A 13,771-nucleotide genomic window follows, 5' to 3' on the forward strand; every position below is an offset into this window, starting at 1 on the left:
TTTGTGATCTTTAACACAGAAACAGCTCTGCGTGTAGAAGTATAAGGAAATAACTTCCATTGTTTGTTTTTTTTTTTTCAAGATTTTTATTTATTTATTTGACAGAGAGAGAGACAGCCAGCGAGAGAGGGAACACAAGCAGGGGGAGTGGGATAGGAAGAAGCAGGCTCCCAGCAGAGGAGCCTGATGTGGGGCTCAATCCCAGAATGCCAGGACCACACCCTGAGCCGAAGGCAGAGGCTCAACGACTGAGCCATCCAGGCGCCCCAGGAAATAACTTCCGTTGTTAAAAAGGTTAATTGGATAACTAGTTTTACAGATAAGTTTCTTATACAAGTCAAAAAGCTTTTCATTTTGCTATCTTGTTTTATGTGAATAAAGATATTCTTTCAACTCAAACATGCATAAAAATTAAATGGACTAGGCCAGATCTTCACCCTGTATATTTCTTTGGGAGCAGGCAATTTGGTCTTAACATCTGAGTTTAAAAAACAAAAGAAACACACAAAACCCCTCCAAAACACAGAGTTACCTTAGGAAGGTAATTTCTGTCCAGCAGGTAGAAGCTGCTGGGAGAAACAACAATGCTTAATTTTTTTTTAAATTTTTATTTAAATTCAATTTAATTAACATGTACTGTATCATTAGTTTCAGAGGTAGAATTCAGTGATTTCATCAGTGGCATACAACACCCAGTGCTTATTCCATCAAGTGCCCTCCCTAATGCTCATCCCCCAGTTATCCCATCCCCCCACCCACCTCCCCTCCAGCAACCCTCAGTTTGTTTCCTAGAGTTAAGAGTCAGAGAAAGGCAAATACCATATGACTTCACTCTTATGTGGAATTTAAGAAACAGAACAGATAAACATAGGGGAAGGGAAGGAGAAAAAAAATAAGAGGAAAAGAGGGAGGGAGGCAAACAATAATAATGCTTAATTGAACAAGAGCTACAGACTATTCTGGTGTCTCTACCTTTGAAAGCCATTTCTCTGGTCTGGTCAAGTGACAGTTTCCTAGTGATTGACATTCATCTTCCTTGTTTGAAACAGAAGTCTTTCCTATAACCAACACCCAAGGAGTCCTTCATCTCCCGGCTTCAGATGAGTCACCAACACAGAAACAAAATGCTCAACAAGTTGCTTGGCCAAACAAATCACTGTCTCTTCCACAGGCTCCCGGGCCACCTGACAGCACTTTGAGGACCACACTGTCCACTGGCAGGAAACGCTTTTCTGTGTCCCCAGCAACACCCTCACTGACCCACAGAGCTGGCTGCCAGGCTGTTCCAACTTGTCTCACCTGCTCTGTGAGCAGCAAACCTCCTCATTCCTCAGTCCTCGTTCCTCCAACTGGAGTGAGGCTGCTCTTAAGACTCAGCAGGATGGAGGAGCTGCCGACTGACAAGTGCCCCAGACCCAGATGAAAGGAGACCCTTCGGCACATGTGTTAAAGGGGCAGTTCCCCCTATATATCCTCAGCCTCACTTCGCTCTTAAAAGAAAAAAAAAAAAAAAAGGCAATGATATACCATGAAGACACTGCACTCACTGCTTGTATGCCACATAACTCCGAAGTAGCTGTTTTTCTCTACCCAGAAGTTATGCCTTACAGAGTTCTGGTAAAAAGAATATTTACCACCTCAAGAAGAGTGGAGGGAACAAAATCAGTAGCATTTCTGCCATTTCTACATGCAGAGCTCAGATGCTCAGGCTACTCATCTAACTTTGAAATTGAGCTTCCAACACCTACCAACCCACGCCACCATATTTCTTCGTCTTCTATTTTTGCATCCTTCAGAAACATGATAGAAGCCACGAGATTTTTTTAAATGAAACTAAACAAACTATTGGGTTGATTATCCACTGAGTTAAACTTGCTTTCACTATTGGGATTTCATATTAAAAAAATGGTCCCCAAACTACCTATTTTCTACATGATTTTCTCCACTCCTGAATTACTAAATTTAGTTTACCATTCTCCTGTCCCCTATTTACAACAACTGTGTACCGCTTTGTCTGGTTTTCATTTTTTTTCCACTTTCTTTTATAATGTATAGAATCTCTGTGGGAATAAAAACTGCATATCCTTATTGTGGAAGAAAAAAAAAAGCAAGAATTACTAAGTTACTAATAGGCTGAATGAGCAGATCCTTAATTACCCATTTATTTCAGGCCTAACTTTATATTATTTATTTTGTTCTCCATCGCTTGCTTTAGTTGGTTGGAGGTAGGTGCGGGCTTGAGTGTCTGGGGACAGCCTCTCTCCCTCTGAATGTACATTATACAACCAGTTGATATATTTCAGGAGAGCAACAATGACAAAAACAAGGACATTTCCGCCCAAGGAACAAATTCAGACCTTTGGTCACAGAGTGGTCTGTGTTAGAAGTTGTTTCCAGATGGTGATTCATATTCAACTGAGATTTGTTAAGCTCCTCTTGCTCTTCCTACCCTTAATCTTATGAGCCAAGTGCTTTACATGAATATTCTCAATCTCTAAACAGTCCTCCTGATGAAGTAATGATGCTGGATTTGTTTTACAGTGAAGAAAAGGGAGTTAGAAAAATTAAGTAACTTGCTAAGAGTCATCTGAAAATTCAAGTATCACTTTTCCATTTGTTTTCTAGGCCTGTTCATCTTTCCTTCAGTCCTCAATGTTCAGAAAATCCAACTAAATCATAATGTGCACTGTTTCCTGCTATAATAAATCTGTTTTTCAATATTGCATAGATTTTAGAACAGATATCACAAAACCTTTATATAATACCACAGCAATGTAAAGACAAAACTGAATTAATGGTTATAGATCACAATAACAAGAGTCATTTATGGTGGCAGGGTTGGGAAAAGGAGGGACCTCCCCCAAGTCCACAGCTCTAAAAGTTGTTTCCCCAAGCACGTTTCTGATCTTACTAGCTTACACAAAATTAATGATATGAAGACATAATACAGTAAGCAAGCAGAAGACATGTGCACAAACACTAAGGGAATCCCCATATCTACGAGGATAAACTTGAAGAGGGGAAATAAGCAGTATTTTCCTTAAAAATGTGAAATTTTCAAATTTCAAGTTTCAAAAGGTATCAGAAATGCATTTTGTAGTTGTGCATTCCTGAGGGAGGCTTCTTGCCTTCATTTAAATTGTTTTCTTTATCTGTGGAATATCATTACACAGAGCAAGAGTACACCCATTTTGTTTGCTTTGTAATAAGCACAATACGAAAATCCTAGAGCCAGAAAGAAAAAAGTCAGTAGAGTATGAACTGAGAAGGAAGAAATATTGTCACTTTCCTTTTCAAGAATATTGCTAATAACTGCTAGTACATTTTTCTAGAATCACTGCTTTGTTGGATCGCTGCATATTTGAGAGGAGAGCGGGGAACACTTTTTCTGATATGTCGAAGTCAGCGCTGAGTGCCAGGCAAGAGTCGTGTTTCTAGTGATGCTGCAAAGGGCAACTTCACAGATGAAGCTCAAAGAAAGGATGGGCTAATGGAGAAAGATACGACCCCACTGCTTATTGACCCACGGCTCAATATATCGTTTCTTTAAAAAAAAAGTTCATTTTAGTGTTGTAATCATCACTCATCGTTTTAAAATTAATATGAAGAAGGCCTATGTTCTAAATCTTTCCCTTATAAAGAAGAAAAGCCAAACCAATCTAAAACCCTGAAGTGCAGAGGCCCCTTCCAAGGCAGGGTCATGCCTGCTTTCCTCCACTCCAGATGTGGCAATGCAGAAGGGAAAGGAGCAGAAGCAGAGTGTGGGAGGGGGTCCAGAGGGGCCTCTCAGGGTGGGGGTCAGGGGTGGACTAGAAGAAAAACAAACCAAGTCCAGAACACTGTTTTACATTAGAGGAACTTGCTATAAATGAGAAAGCCCAACTCCTGACACCAGAAGATTGTACTACAGAGAAACAGACAGGACCCTGGAATGTGTTTCTTTACTGGCACCCCTAGGGGTCCTGATGGCACTTGGAGAAAACCTTGCACTGTCATACTAAGGTGACAACCTTCGGTGAGAGAGATCACACTTGCAGGAGGAGGAGGGAGTGGTTTCAACTGGTCTGTGGTGGGGCCCAGGCAGGTTTTTAAAGCTCCCCAGGTGACCGTAATGTGCACCCCAGATGGGTGCAGGCGGCACAGAGATGAAACTTAGTATCTTATTGGCTCTGATCACAAAGCTCATTATTCTGACCCCTAAGACTTGTTCAAAATCCCGTTGGCCCCAGACCCTCTGTGAGATGAAGGAGGTGAGGCAGGTACACAACTCGGGCCTTCGAGTGAAGAGGCCTCGGTTCTGGTCCTGGCTCAACCACTAACTGGCGCTGACATCCTGGCAGGCCTCTATCTGTGTTGGTCCTGAGTTTCTCCATCTGAGAAAGGGAAATGCTGCAGTAAATTCCTTTTACATATTAAACACTATAACCCAGAGCACCTTATGCGCGATCATCGTTTCATTCTTCTCATGCTGATGTGCACATCCCTGCTTGCATTGCTTCCCCTTGAAAAGCACCACATCAGAAAGGCAGGCCTTGAGACAGAGACAGGTAACTGGACTGCTGTGACTACGGATGCATGGAGTGACCTGCCTGTCACCGACACATGGAAGATGGGCCCTGCTGGCATCTTGAGTTCCTTTCGGAGAGGCCATGTCTTCACTTACTCTGTACATGGCGGCATAGCTGTTTTATGGGGTGACAGTGCAGAAGTGGGGACGTTGGGTTTTCTTTGGTAGAGAGAAGATAACTACCTAGTTGACAGAGAACCAGGCTAAAGAATCAGGAAGCTGTGGATTCTGGTCTAGACCCTTGCACTGGATCACTCTACCTTGAACCATCATTTACCTTTAAGTATGCCCAAGTTTCTTAAATGGAAAACGGTAAAAGGGGTGCTTAACCTCCTACTTGTGCCAAAAAATACCAATGTGATACGGCAACTTCTCTCTTCCTCTTACCTCCCAAAGCATTCACTGTCAGGGATGCACCTTGGGAATTAACACCTGATGATAGACTATTTTACTTCACTCAAATCTGATCAACAAGAGTCCACTGCCTTGGGTCCAAGAGGAGCAAATCGCAATGTGCTTCTTTTCCTTATTGGCACGGTTTCAGGCATAGAGCAGATGTATGTTGAAGTGAACCAAAGGAGTCAAACGCAGCTCTTCAAGTCCTCCTCAATGACCTACTGTAGTTCTTATTTCCCCTACACTTGTAGGTGGAAATGGACAGTGAACCTCTCTTTTCCCCATAGTTCCCTGTCCTTAACTGGTAAGGGGACTCCCTGGTGAGGCATAAGAGCACAGGCTCTTCACACTATCGCTCCATGTTAAAATACTGTGGTGCTTTGTCTCTGGGTGACCTTAGGCTGTTTTTTTTTAAACTCTCTTAGACTCTGTGGCTTCATCTGTAAAATAGGAGGATATAATCATAACCATGTCTAGAGGTTTAGAGAGAATGAAATTAGACAGTATACAAAGCTCCTAAGCACTAAGAAGACAGTCAACAAATGGCAATTCCTTCTCCTCTTCCAAGTGCTTTGAAACCCACAGCTGGGAGATTTCCGCATATGGAGTTAGATTTCTGGCCCCAACAGAAGAAAATAAATGGGTGAACAAATGAAGCCTGTATGAGGCTTTCTACAGGTCATCAAGAGCTACAGAAAGCCCACTAATTCATTTATTAAAGATTCCTGGAAGGCTACAGTAATGGCTTTGGGCAGCTACTCACTTAGGCACATTCAGACTGATGACCACAAGGTCAATACCCCTCTCTCAATTACCAGCCCCCCTGAGACATCCTGGCTTGCTTGTGTGCAGAAGCTCTCCTCATGGCCAGCACGGGAGCCAGAAAGCACTTAGGAAACATGGGAATGCACAGAGCTAAGTGCTCACTCTGAGAAATAAAATGGTGACTAAAAGAACCATATCATAGACAGATCTACTGTTTGCTTCTTTGTTCTAACTTTACAACAGAAAAGGCATGTGGAAAACTATATTCCATAAATAGTTTTAGATAATAGTTCTAGAACAACTGAAGAGGGACATAGGTACTTATAATCAAGCTAAATGTAGCTAAGGCTACATTTTACAGAAGTCAATGTCCTGATAATGTCTGCACTTCATCAGAGGTTCAGAAACAGATTCTAAGGTACAGTGATCAAGGAAAGAGTTAAGTTCCAAAAAACAAGTAAGCCTCTCTGAAGAAAAGAAAAAGATTCAGACTCAGGACTTTCTATGAATGAATGGATGCTGTGCCCTGAAAAAAGATATAAAAAGAACCCCAAGGGCCTGGCTTCTGGGTCTGGCATTGCTATTAATAAGGTGTGGTATCCTAGGCATACACACTCCCAGAGCCCAGTTCCTCATCTGCTTAAAACAAACAAACAAACAAACAAACAAACAAGGGTGGGGATGGGGGGAGGGATCAAAGGGCAAAAATTCCCAGTTGTAAGATGACTAAGTTCTAGGGATGTAATGGACAGCACGGTGTCTGTAGTTCATAATACCGAATTGCCTATTTCAAGTTGCTAAGACAGTAGATTTCAAAGTTCTCACCATGCACACACGTAAAGTTGTAACTACGTGAGGTGATGGATGCGCTGACTCACCGTATTGTGGCAATCATGATATACGTATATAAAATCACTGTGTTGTACACCTTCAACCTACCCAGTGCCAGTTACAGCTCAATAAAGTGGGGGTGGGGGAAGTCCTCAGAAAACAAAGGTGGGGTACTGTATTGCCAGGGCTGTTAACAATAATCTCCTCTATTTCTGTGACATTTTATAAAGCAACGTCAAATACATTCCATGTTATTACCGTGAGAAAAGCTGTATTAGCCCCCATTTTATAAAGGAGGAAGCGGAACCCAGAGAGGCTGAATGACTTGCCCCAGATCATACCAACAAGTGTCTGAGCTAGGACTGGAACTCATAACTCTTAATTCAAAATTTGGGGTCTTGTCTACTACACCCCAGCATGAAATACAAAGGGTGAACTGGCTAAGACATCTGATGGTCCATGTTACTGACAGGTACCCTGAAAATGAAAAAAAGCCAGCATGAGAGTCCCGGACAGACCGACCACAGGGCCTCCTCTGACAGTAGCCCAGCACAGCTGTGAACATCTGGGGTGAGCACCTGACCTGAATTCTTACCAAGCAGACATAAGTGTGATGTGCAGGTCCAACCCAAACTGAGAAAAAGAATACAGCACTTGTGTTCTGTGAGCCAAAAGTGAAAATGCACACGCTTGGGAAAAAGCTCTGTGGCAACATGAGCGACCTTCAACCATGAGGCAGGCATGGAGTCAAGAGAAGGAAAGGAGCAGAAGCAGAGGAATGGGCAGCTCATGGAGGGTGCCAGAAGGGCAGTGGCAGAGAGGGAACTAAATGAGCCAGTGGCAGAGGGTAGAAGGACTGACTCGGCCTGCCGGTGAGGGAGGCCCGTCCCGAGGGTGGAAGGAATGCTCCCAGAGGACCTGTGTTTCGTCTTTGTGAGGCCTGGCTGGTTAATGGGGCACCTGCCACATCAGACTCGCCTGTGAGAGCTCCTCCGTGCAGACACCAGAGCCCCACACCACCCCGTCCAGATCAGAACCTTCAAGAGGGAGGAGTTCGATACATGCTCTGGCTGAGAACCACAGGCCTCGGGAATCTGAGTAAGACCGAAGAGAAAGCCACGGCCCCGCAGGATCAGGGCACAAGAGGAACAGAACTGTCTCTGTCTCATGCAGTCTGGCCACTCACTTCCCAGGTGACGACCACTCTGCAGCAAGGATGGAAGGGAGCCACGAAGTCATGTCCACAGGCAACAAGGGAAACACACCAGTGACCGTAAGCCACACTAGCTCTCTACGTCCAGTGAGCTTAAGACAACAAGAAGGATAAAGCAAAGTTGAGTGAGGTGAAAGAACCAGAAAATTCAATCCAATACAACAAAAACAAATTCAGAGTATCAATTCCATTTCTGCCACACGGAAAAAATGTTTAGACAATCCCATCTTTACAAATATAAGCAAACCCCCAAAATTTTAAAGCCAGAAAGGCACATACAAAGTTAGCAACAAGATACTGAAGTGTTCTCACGACAGATATCCAAAATTGGTGCCACAGTACTCAAAATCTGACAACATGCCACCAGAAAGGAGAGTCTGATGGGTGGGAATAAAGGAAGTACAGATATAGAAATGGTTTTCAAATGCTTTAGAAAACATCACAAAAGGCAGCCATTAGCTCACATTTGGAAATGATTTCTGTGAGATTTCTCACAGGAGTTTCCAAATTTGTCCCCAGATTACATAAATGTCGTCTTCGGCTCTGAACATGTCTGCTGACTGAGAGCTGCGGGCATGCGTATGCCCATCTCGCTGAAATCGGCAGGACAGCTCTCCAGCTAGACACAGCATTCACAGACGTGTCAAGAGTGCAGGAAGCCTGACCCGTCTGGGTGGAGCTCAACTGGGCAAAAAAATGTACTCTTAGCAAGGGAAGGAAGAAATCCTGGGTAGACTGGTTCCCAATGAGGCTGAACATTTATGTTCCCTGTGCTGAAGAAAATCCAAGGGCCACGTTCATAATAGTGTATGTAAATTACCATTAACATCCTAAAACTGTGGGCTCCTCAATTCCATACGATATTAAGTAGGTAGTAAGAAAGGAACAGGCATAGTAAATAATTATTAGGCAGTGTTATGTGCGTTTGTCACTACAGTTACATAAGCATTTCCAAAAGAACTTTCTGAGTCCACATCCTTAGACTGGATCTAACCGACCACAGAAAGCTGTAGTTACAATCCATATTCTAGACATATTTTATTATTTTAGAGGGGTGTGGCAGGTAGGATCCACCATTCCTATGCTAAATGGAAAAAGAAAACATGACCCTCTCCAAAAAACAAACCCACATTTTTTGCTGACATCAACAACGTCAGAGTGGAAACAAAGAAATAAACCAGGGACCCACTGGCTTCTGTTTCATTAGAAACACATGAAGACAATATCTGCCAATGAGAAAACATTCCTCTTTCTTTGCAAATGTCTTCCATGCAAATCAACATTTCTTTTGTCTTTTCTTTCTTTTCAATACATGCCATCAGGTTCTCTGGCTGGGGAATACACACATTTGAGATAAAGGACAAAAATACCCAAAATAGTTCCTAGGGTCGTTAATCCACATGCATTAGATATCCTTGTTAAATCTAAATCTAACGCAGGGGTGGACTGCGGGAGAAACCACTCTTGCTTCTGGACCACCCAGCACCCTCTGACCCTACCCAGGAACCATGCTGGGGGCAGAACCAGAACCCAACCAGACAAACAAGGCAGGAGCCCTCAAACGCATTTCACAGATGAGAAAGCCGAAGTGAGGGGAGTTCTAGAAGTTCACACGGCTAGTAAGGACAACAGATCCTGGTTTCTGCCTCTTAGTCTACCTGCCTGTCAGGAAAAACAAAACCCCCAAACCTCCAGCACTTTCATTCTCGAGATTGCGAGAGAAAAAAAATTAACAGGAGTACACAAATCCTACACTTTCCTCTGAACTTTGTGGTTGCTTTAGCCCGGAAATACATGGGGGAGGCAAAGGAAATTACTCTTTTCTCAAGTAAGGTCTGAATCATACACCCAGTATTAGGCGTTTTGAAGTTACGCACACCTTCTGCCACAATCTGCTTCTCTGCAAGATGGATCAGCTGTCTCACATGGAGCCTTGAACATGAAAACCAGGAAATATGAGGACCTGGCTCACGCCACACTGAAAGTGAATGGCAGGTGTTAGAAACCCACTTCTGCAGAGATATGCAACCATATTTTTAAATGGGGGTGGGGGAGCCCCATTCCATGGGAACAAAATTTTAAAAGCAGCATTGTGTGGGGAAAACAGATCTGCTTTCGAAACTGAGCATACGGGGTTCACCAGCTTGGCTGCTTACTAGCTGTGTGCTCTTGAGCAATACACTACCCTCTCGGCCTTTGTTCCATCATCTAAAAAATAAACAGATTTGACTACATGATTTCTAGGTCTCTCAACCCTAAAAATATTCACTAATTGCTAGAACAGCGATCAGAAAGAGTAAAAGATAAAGCAGTGGAGAAAGAGAGAGAAGTGAAAGCAGGGAGGAAGGGCATATGGTGCTAAGTGGGGGAACTGGTCACCGAGTAGTCTGGGGCATCCACAGCCAAGAGGGACCCTGCTCTGTGCGGAACCCACCGCCCCCCTTGAACTAAAAACCACTATCAAACTTGAGGCTAAAAAGAGATGGGGTCTAACTGAGTGAACATCGACTATGAACCAGATTAGAAACCTGAGTCTGGGTCTTAGCTCAGTATCTTTCTGCTGTTACAGAATTTCTCAAACTGCCATGCAAACACTCATTTCATGTGGTCATCAACAAGAGACAGGTAGGGCTGATGTTCTTGCCTTCATTTCGCTGATAAGGAAACCATGGTTTAGAGGGATCAAGGGGCCTTAAAGAAGGTCGCAACACCAGTGAGTAGCGCAGTTGGACTTGAATGACGATTATGTTACCAGTGCTCTTTCTGATATTCCTTATCCCTTTTCTACCTTCTTTACTCCTCATCTACGGACGTCAGAAAAATCCATCCTCGTAAAACTGGTGACTGACTCTGGCCCAGAATACAAATTTAGACAAGTAGTGTGCTATGTATTCATTGTGATTGTACTTCCCTGAAATCCTGAGCATGTTAATGGGATAGAGTCTAATTGTGATAATGGTTACAGCATTTTTGACAGCTAAGTCTTCACAAATTAGCACTAGTGCTGGAAGGAGTTCTCGTCATATAGTCTCCTGTGACAGACGGGAGCCAATCATGCCAGCACCACGAGTATCAGGACTAGCCTGCTCTTACAGCAGGACTCATGCAATATAATTTAGTCACTACAATGAACTCTTCCAACTTCGAGCCGTACAGTTATTTATCCAAGCCAATAAAAGGCAACAGAAAAGTAGGAGAGAGGTACATAAACACTCATCAGACATTCCGCTTAAGAACGAAAATTTGTAATGAAATAATAAAAATTATCCAGTTACTTAAAATTCAAAACAATTATTTACCAGGAGCTGGGAAGAGTATCAAAAGAGAATTTAATTTTCGACATTAGAATTCGACCACATTTTAATTTTTACTGAAATTTACAAACAAGGAGATGTGAATGTCAGTCTACTGTTCTTAGGCATCAATAGCATCATTCCACTTAAAGTAACCCAGAACACATGCAGTGAAAGTCACTGGTTTGTCTGAGAATGCGTGAACGAATGTATGTGTTTATAGAATCACTTTTTCCAAATAACATATAACAAACATGTTATTTTTCCAAATAACAAGTAGGTTCTGACTACGTGTGTATGTATATACACACAGAAAATGCATCCTACTTGGTGTGGCATTGCTGGACAGGAGAACAGAGGTTTGGGGTCAGACAACCTGAGGCGTAAGACATTGGACAGGTTATTTCATCCCAATGACTCAATTACCTTGTTGTAAAACCGGGAATGATATGTAGCCCAGAGGGCTGTTAGAAGGAATAAATAAGCCTGGCACTCAATAAAAGGTAGCTAGCAGTATTAGAGCCCTGCAGACCCACAGAAACAATGATTCCCTACCATTTATGGCTTGTCCTCCTGCTTTTAAGTTTTTACAAATCTCTTTATAGTCAATGCCATCACAACTGCTGGATTTTTTCCATAGAAAGATTGATGTATACTTATTAACTGGACTTGAAACTCAACTTTTGGGGGAGGGGAGACCTTCTTTGGTTCTTGATTTCTTCACTACGTCAGAGCTTTCTGAGAACAGAGGCTTCTATCTCAAAGTCTGGGGACTATGATGCTACAATTAATGGACTGGTTCAGTTCTTCAGACTGAAACATTTATCAAAAGTTAAAAAAAATTTTTTTAAAAAGCAACTTCATTCATTTGTCCTGAGACTCATTTATACGGTGATATGTGGGGGACCCAGGAATCAAGATTACAGCCACAGCACACGTTAGCTCATTTTCCTCTAACAGACTCTGCATCTCACACATGTTCTACATTTCGTGGTCTAGGTTAATTATAATCCAATTTGCTCTGATCACACTATCAGCACAGAAGTATCTAAGACTCTGCAATTATGTAGTGTTCCAGGAATTCAATAATCTATCTGGCAAATAATCATTTCTCTACTTACTGTACCAAATAAGGAAAAAAGGAGAAACAAACAAAATGGTATTGCGAGTCCATATTTTAGATGTCTTAGTCAAAACTATAAATTTCATTTATATTTGTATATTTATCTTTTTGAAAAATGGCTTAATTATTATCAGTCTACTTGCAAAAACAATTGAATTAAAACATTTAAAAAATCTCATCTGAAACTGCTTAAGGTCTACCAACTGCAATAAAACCGATGCCATCTGCACTCTGCATGGATATCCATTACCCATCCTGACTCGTGAATGTAATTATGAACACTTAATAAGATCCCCTTGGCAATCTGAAAGGCTAAATATTTTAAGTGCCTTCCCCCTTTCTATAATACAAATGGCTACCCAAAGAGAAAAAAAAAAACCCTACTCCCAAATAGGACCACATGAGAATTCAACTAGAAAGAGGCGGGGAAAAATCTACAAATAAGTTGGGGGGGGAAATGAGACACACTCACATTTACCTCCTTTATCAGGCACTTCCTCAGTACCTGTCTTGTTTTAGGTGCCTAGAGTACCAAAATAAGTAAACACATTCCCTGACCTCAATAAGTTCACAGACAGGAAAGCAAAGGCATAGCATCTATCAGACGGGTGCAGAGGGGTGTGCTGTGGAGGAGGGCAAGCTTATGAGGGTGGCTAGAGCCTCAGATTTGGAATCTAGACAGATTTGGATTCAAACCACTTGTTAGGAAACTTCTTATGTAACTTCTTGCCTCAGTTTCTCTCTCTGTTGAACAGGATAAGAGTTGTCACCTCAACAAGACTATTACAATGATCAAATGAAATACTGTATGCACAGGTGCTTAAGAGGAGAACAGGAAGCGCTCAATAAATGCCATGGGGATGCAAGAGGGACACATCTAAATTGAACCAGAGAACTTCCTGGAGAAGCTGATGCTGGAATAGAGACTTAAAGACTGAAGAAGTCGTCTCCTCCTCTCCTTCTCTCCAGTACTCTCCCTTCCAGCTGGGACTCACCCTCCACGGCTCTGTGCTCTAGCCTACTACCCCCAGAGACTCGGAGGTATGTGTCGCATAATCTGTTCATGATAATATTAAGGTGCAAAGGTTTTCAAATGCTGCTAATGCAAGGTAGAGTGTATTAAATAAGAAAAAAAAAGTTCTGTCATGTGTACATCAACTATGGCATTCAAGCTAAAATATCAAAACTAATGATCAGTTTGGTAGAAGAGTATGGACACTCTTGGGGAAATTATTAAAAAAAAATGCTGCCATCCCTATTCTCACAAAAATCACACAAATAATTTGAAAATAGAGGGTAGGGGGAGAGGATGATACAGACTGGAAACCAAGGGGTCACAAATGCAGATGCTTCCTGGAGCCAGGAAGATAATGTTAGTAAGAGAGATTATCAGAGCTTAATAAGGTCTGTTACAGGGAGAGGGTATGATTGGGGCAACATGGGAACAACATTCACCATTTATGAAAGGCAGCTACTAGGTTAAGAGAGTCATGTTACCAAATGGTCTGATTTTTCAAAGCAAACCGGAAACCCACTATCTCTGTGAAGTTTCTTGACACATACATGACAACCACCAGGTCAAA

The 13,771-nt window shown here is 42.3% G+C and overlaps 1 protein-coding gene and 1 long non-coding RNA gene across 6 annotated transcripts in view; both read right to left on the reverse strand.

Annotated features, from left to right (window-relative positions):
- The window catches only part of ASAP1 (ArfGAP with SH3 domain, ankyrin repeat and PH domain 1), a 340,245-nt gene that overhangs the window by 177,867 nt on the left and 148,607 nt on the right, over positions 1-13,771 (reverse strand). The window lies entirely within an intron of this gene.
- Positions 1-13,771, reverse strand: part of LOC130542920 (uncharacterized) — an 86,951-nt gene continuing 73,180 nt past the window's right edge. The window contains exon 2 of the long non-coding RNA XR_008957832.1: positions 1-13,771. This exon is cut by the window's right edge and continues 54,507 nt beyond it. This is a non-coding gene — a long non-coding RNA (uncharacterized LOC130542920).

The sequence above is a fragment of the Ursus arctos genome, unplaced genomic scaffold (assembly GCF_023065955.2).
Source record: "Ursus arctos isolate Adak ecotype North America unplaced genomic scaffold, UrsArc2.0 scaffold_6, whole genome shotgun sequence".
NCBI classification, from domain to species: domain Eukaryota; kingdom Metazoa; phylum Chordata; class Mammalia; order Carnivora; family Ursidae; genus Ursus; species Ursus arctos.